This window comes from Denticeps clupeoides, chromosome 7 (assembly GCF_900700375.1).
Source record: "Denticeps clupeoides chromosome 7, fDenClu1.1, whole genome shotgun sequence".
In the NCBI taxonomy this organism is placed as follows: Eukaryota; Metazoa; Chordata; class Actinopteri; order Clupeiformes; family Denticipitidae; genus Denticeps; species Denticeps clupeoides.
Genome location: NC_041713.1, coordinates 7,159,660 through 7,165,659, shown reverse-complemented (window position 1 = coordinate 7,165,659; position 6,000 = coordinate 7,159,660).

Here is a 6,000-nt window from a genome sequence, read left to right as displayed (position 1 = left end):
GATTGTGAACTCAACATTGATACAGAACAATCTGTTAAAGACTGTAATCTATCAGAAAAAAAAAGAGAAACGGTGCAATTGACAGCTGCCCTGAAATTTTTTTTTATCCTATGTGTATGTAAACACTATAATCAGACTCAGTCCAGGATTGGTCCAGATTATATTCATTTGAAGATGTTTGAATCAATCAATAATCTTAGCCCTTGAATAGATGCAAGTTATTTCCAAAAAAAAAAAAAAAGCCCTCATATGCAGCTATTTAAAGTCAATACTAATTTCTTGCAGGTAGATAAGGTGGTCGTGTGAACATGAACGAGTTTTATATTTGGACGTTAGAGCAGCAGGGGGCAGTGGCGAGCAGTGGTAGAGCTCATCCGCAGTGTTGCAAATGTGCAATAGCTAGTCTCTTCTGTTGTCCCGCCCAAACACAATTCTCCTACATATTTAATACTCTCACGTCCAACAAATAAAGGAAAAACTGTCGCATGATGATAGTATTAGACAGATGGAAAGCTCTTTGATCAGAAGAAAGCTACCTTTTAGTTTTGATCCCTACGTGAAATCCAGGTGTCAGGTGATGATGGAGTCGGCTACCGAGAGATTTCTTTCCTCCCACTCGACCTCCCCCACACATTCATGTCTCCTCTAATCAAGTCGAATTCCATTCTGTTGGCACACCCTAGCACAAAAAACGCCCTATCAAACTGCCTTGTAGGTCAAATGTAGGTCATTTGTACGGTCTTTTTAGTTTTACTAGCAATGGTAGACGCTGGATTTAAATGTACAACTAATCGCACGAATCCATCTGACATGAATCAGCCTTATTGTGACTAGCCAGCATTGGCTGGTGTCCGTAGCGATTTAGGAGCCCTGGGTGGTGGCCAGCCGGCGACTTGTGACTTTCCCGTTGCAGACGGTGGTGCCAGGGAGTCCGACTTGGCTCCTGGGAGCCGGCAGGAGGCAACAAGGAGAAACTGCGGGAGGGGATTAGGGCATAGCTGTCTGGAGCCTGGAGATGGGAGGAGGAGAAACGGGGGGGGGGGGGGGGGGGGGGGGGGGGGATGCAAAGCCAGTGTTTTTACACCGTGGGCTTGTGCAACGTCCAAGTGGGAAGCAGGAGACCAACCGCCTCCTGTCCAGCGTGTTTATTTGCACTGAGTGGCACTAAAGCCTTCGGCTGTTGTTCCTTTAGCAGTTTGCAAACATCCTGACTCCGGTCGGACCACCGTGCAAAAAAACCCGAAGTATGCGAGCAAACATAAGCCCCCCTCCTGGGTCACGAGTTAAAGAATGAAACTGATAGATCTCACTGTCCCGTGGACAAACAGGATCTGGTGTCTTCTTACCTAGAGACGTGGCGTCTCTGTACGTTTCAAAGCCGACCGAAACAAAAAGAAACTCCTTAGTAAAAGAAACAAACACATTTCAGTTTGTCGGCCACAAAACGTCACTTGACATGATCCATAATTGAACAGATGTCAACTGACCAACTGTCGGTGCTCTTTTATGGTTTGATAGCATTCAAATGTAATTAAATTCAAACCGGACACCGCAAAAGTTCTCTCGGAGAACTCAGGATCAGACATTTTAACTGAAACGTTTTGCACAAACATGTTACTTTGATAGTTTTGTGCTTCGTCACATTCATTTGGACAGACCATGAGTTTGTACAGCTTGTCAAATGCTACTTTTTTTATACAGATAACAACGCAACATGATCATGAAATTCTTGGGCCAGAACAAATAAGGAGAAATTAACTTTCAGGAGCCTTCATAAATGAAGCATGTTTCTTTTTTTTTTTTTTAAACCAATGACACGGAGTCTTTTGCAGTTAAAAGATAGTTTATAGGCCCTTACAAAAACACTGCACCACTGGATCTTTCTGAGAAATGGCTCAGCGTCAGCATCTGCTCCTTCCCAGGGGGGCGGTAACTCAGAGCGACACCGCAAGCAGATGTTGCAACCGCGGCCTCCTGTCCTCCGCGCTTGCACTATGATTCGTAGGCGTGGCCCCAGCATGTGTTTCACAAGGCTGTCTGTGAGGTGACGATTATGCAAACCTGAGAGGGTCACGGCTGCTCCTCCACAGCTGCATAGGACCAATTTAGGGGGAGGTTTTTATGTCCTCAGAGGTGCAGGAGCGATGTCAGGGTCTCAGACAGGCTGTCTCCCAGTTTACAACACTGGTGCAATAAGCAGTGAGCATTTTAGCCTCTGTGCTTTCTTCACTTTTCCCCCTTTTGCATTGCTCAAATACATTAATTGTAATGTGGTACCAATGCAAATGTTCTTCATCATAATGGTCATATGTCCGAATGGTGCGAAGATAGGGTAAAAGTTAGGTTACCTCCTTCACTGACCTCTTAGTCCAGGTCACCAGAAGAGGTTCTGAGGTCTAGTATGACCTGAGAAAGGCCCACATGGGAGCCCTTTCCTTCCTGAGGGGCCAGCTGACTGCGCCAGCCCGTCCTCCAGCTCTTCTTTCGAGGTGTGGGAACCAGCACCTCCCTTCCAGCCCATTGCTTCCTGTAGTCAAGAATCCAACAAAGCTGGGCCAAAAAAGCCTGGAAAGTCTTTGGCAAAACCACTTAGCAAAAAAAATGAATAAACTATTAAGTGGCCTTATATGTTATTAGTGTCATAACGTGTAAGATTTTGTAGACTCTCGATTGACACTTCACATTTCATAAAAAGAAAATGCCTATCACAGTAAGTAAAAAGGGAAAGATGAAGAGAAATTTCATGAGCATTTGGGAAGGTGCCACACTGAAAGAATGAAATTGTTTTGTTCTTATTCTTTTTCCAGAAGAGAGATTATAATATAATACTTATAAACAAATATATGCAAGGCATTATTACATTGTAACACGTTAAGCAAAAAGTATCATTCCGTGTTAAGGCGAGTGGTAGTTCATTATGGAATAGGAAAATGGCCTATTATGAAACCAATCTGTTGTCCCAAAAGGCTTAATTTTCCTATATACACAACTTTTGTAGGCCTTTATTAGAATTTTATCTTGACAATAAAGAAACAACTTTTTAATGAGAAAAATTGATGTAAGTCTCTCAAGGATCAAAGTCATTCTCATCAAGGTTAGACAACGTACCTGGAAATAAGTCCGACATTACGCTGGAAACTACCAGATTAATAATTATTTGAAGGGGAGTCCCACACTCCTTACTGTAAACTTGGAGGGCTTCCTGGAAGTTGTAGCACCTTGCAGGCCCGTTGTAAAGGAGATTTCACAGATTTCCGTACGACATCCTGAAACTGCTCAGAGTTTCCATCATCAAATGACATGCATTCCCAGCAGCGCACCTTCTGTCCATTAACATGATTTCATTCATCGCCATTCAGAGTTTTATTATAAGTCACTAATACTTCATCTTTAGTGAAACTTCACATGAATCATATATCCTCATATTCATTTGTGGTGCATATGCGTCAATAATCAATCAGATTATGAATAAAACAAATCGCAAGGATATACAGAAATAAAATAAATGGAACAGCTGACATTATGAATTTGAATGGGCAACATCTTCATTTATTCATAACACATTAGATTTTTGACTCTACTTAAGTGCCAAATCTGCAGGGGGCTTTAAAAGACACTGGCCTGGCCCTGTCCCTTTTCTATTGTCCAAGAGACACGTCATCGGAAATACTTTTTCTTGCTCGTCCCCTAGGCAGCGCTGGGAGGAATGTCCAACTTACTGATTAAAAAGTCGACATAATAACGCTCTGTGGTCGTATTAAACGCACCCCTGTGGTGGTCAACAGTGACCTATTCAGTCCTTCTTCGCATGTCCTGCTGCTCTGAGTTGCCTTCAGGCTTTTTTTTTCTGTCTCCCAGCTAAGGGCCACAGTGTGGTGCACTATATTTATGTGGCACAAAAGATGCATGTACTTTGAGTTGAAATCTCTAGCAAAGCAACTAATTGTATTGAACTGAAACAACTGCAGTGTGAGCCAATGACGGGCCTGCAGGGTTCCTCCCCAAACAGCTGACATTTCACTTCTGCTGGTTGGATTAAAGGAAACTGCATTCTGTGAAGAAGCTACTTCCCATGACATCATTGTTACGTGTTAAATGACCTCTGCAGCTGTATCGGACACACCTTCTCATTTCCTTTCACGGCCATTCAAATTATTTAAACCATTTACCCTGGGAAAAACAGGCCGTCTGTGATATTGGATTATTTCCTGGAAATGTATTAAATGACAAATAACAATGTTGTAGCACTGCAAAAGACATTGATAGTCTTGTGCATTCTCGAAAGAAATAAGACCAATGTTTGAAGCTTATTAGACATGGCAAACAGCATAAAATTAAAAAACAGAATGGCTGAAATTTCTGATTCCATAATCCTGAACGTACTGACAGCCTGAAAATTAAATGTATTTATTGCAGGGAGGGGACATTTCCTGCAACGGTGTTTGGTCCACTGCAAACCATTAGCTAAGCAATTACATGTTTAATCTGATAAAGGAGCAACAATTCCCCCCATTGATTTTAAAGGAGGACACTATTTGCACCTTGCCACTGGGGTGCTGGTTTGTCCAAATTCTGGAGGTGCGTTGCTAATTTTTCATGCCTTACACATACGTCTTTCCAAAAGCAACACTCTATAAGAGTGTTTTGGTGTGATTTTAAAATACCAGGATGCACTGCTTGTTTGAAGACAGCAAAATGACCGCAGGGCTGCCGACAGTCCCCTACAGGAAGTAGCTGAACTTAAGTCAGAAATTTGCTAGATGGTGTCATACACTAATTTAAATACTCATGACATTACTGCACAATGTTTGCATTCTGCCAAGAGATACAGTCTCTTTTCTTTCATCCGATACGATTGAGCTTATTAAGTACAAAATTGTTTTTGCTGGAAAAAGTGTGATAAAATGGTCTGGAAAGTCGCTAAAATTTGGCAGCAGTGAACGACTGCACTTATATTATAAATCACATCCAAAGTCAGTCATGCATTATTAAATGCCATTTAAGAAGTGTGCAGGTGCACAATGCTCACGTTGGATGTATGCACTGTGAGGCGGCAAGTGGAAGGTATTCTGGGACCTCAGGCTAGCCTGTGGATCCAGGTTGTTCATACATTATTTTCCAAGTGTGCATGTTTATTTACAATAAACCATTAAAAGTTAACTGACAGATTTTTATTAATCGCACGCAATTCTGTTCTAATGAAACTGGTGGTTCTCCCATTTCTTCTGCAGAAAAATACCACATCTGGTTACCCAGGTAAAACAGTATTGTAAACCATGTAATAGCAGTCTGTCATAGAGCTGGTGCCTTTCTCTTTTCAAAGTGAATTGCACCCAAAACACTCCGCTGAATAATTAAGAGCGCTAAGACAACCTTTTACGTTGACACGATGTCATGTTTTTTCTGCCATCAAAATAACCAAGAATGTCATTTGCGATGTCTGTTTCATGCTTTGGGTCAGATTTTCAAAACAGGGCCCTACAGAGACTAAATCATTTGTATGTGGAACATGCACTTAATGTAATCTAAGGACAGCAGGAAAGCAGTTCACCAAACCCTGGAGGCAGAATGTAGAATTTATTAAAGCACAACCTGCAAATTAAATTGTTTCCTGATATCGCAAACACATCTCAAAAGGAAATTGCAGATTTAAAGCAGATTTCCTGTGTGAAGAGCATGTCACTGACTGACATTAAGCAGCGCACTCCATTCTAGCGCCCAATTGTCCCTCTGTTTTCCCATCCCATCAGTACAAGGACTTCAGGTTTCTCAGGCCGACTGCGAAAGACTGAGAGATAGACTCCATGAGTCTTTTTTTTGTTTTTTTTTTCCTCACGATGGCCTTGTGCTCGTCGAGAGAACTCAAACCACGTTCTCTGCAACATCTGTTGCTCATCTGCTCAAATACTGTAGCCACAGGACGTCACACAGCTTTTGATGTTTGTGCAGTTCCCCCTTTTTATGGATGTTAGAACTTTTTGATCAACAGATGGTGGGTGC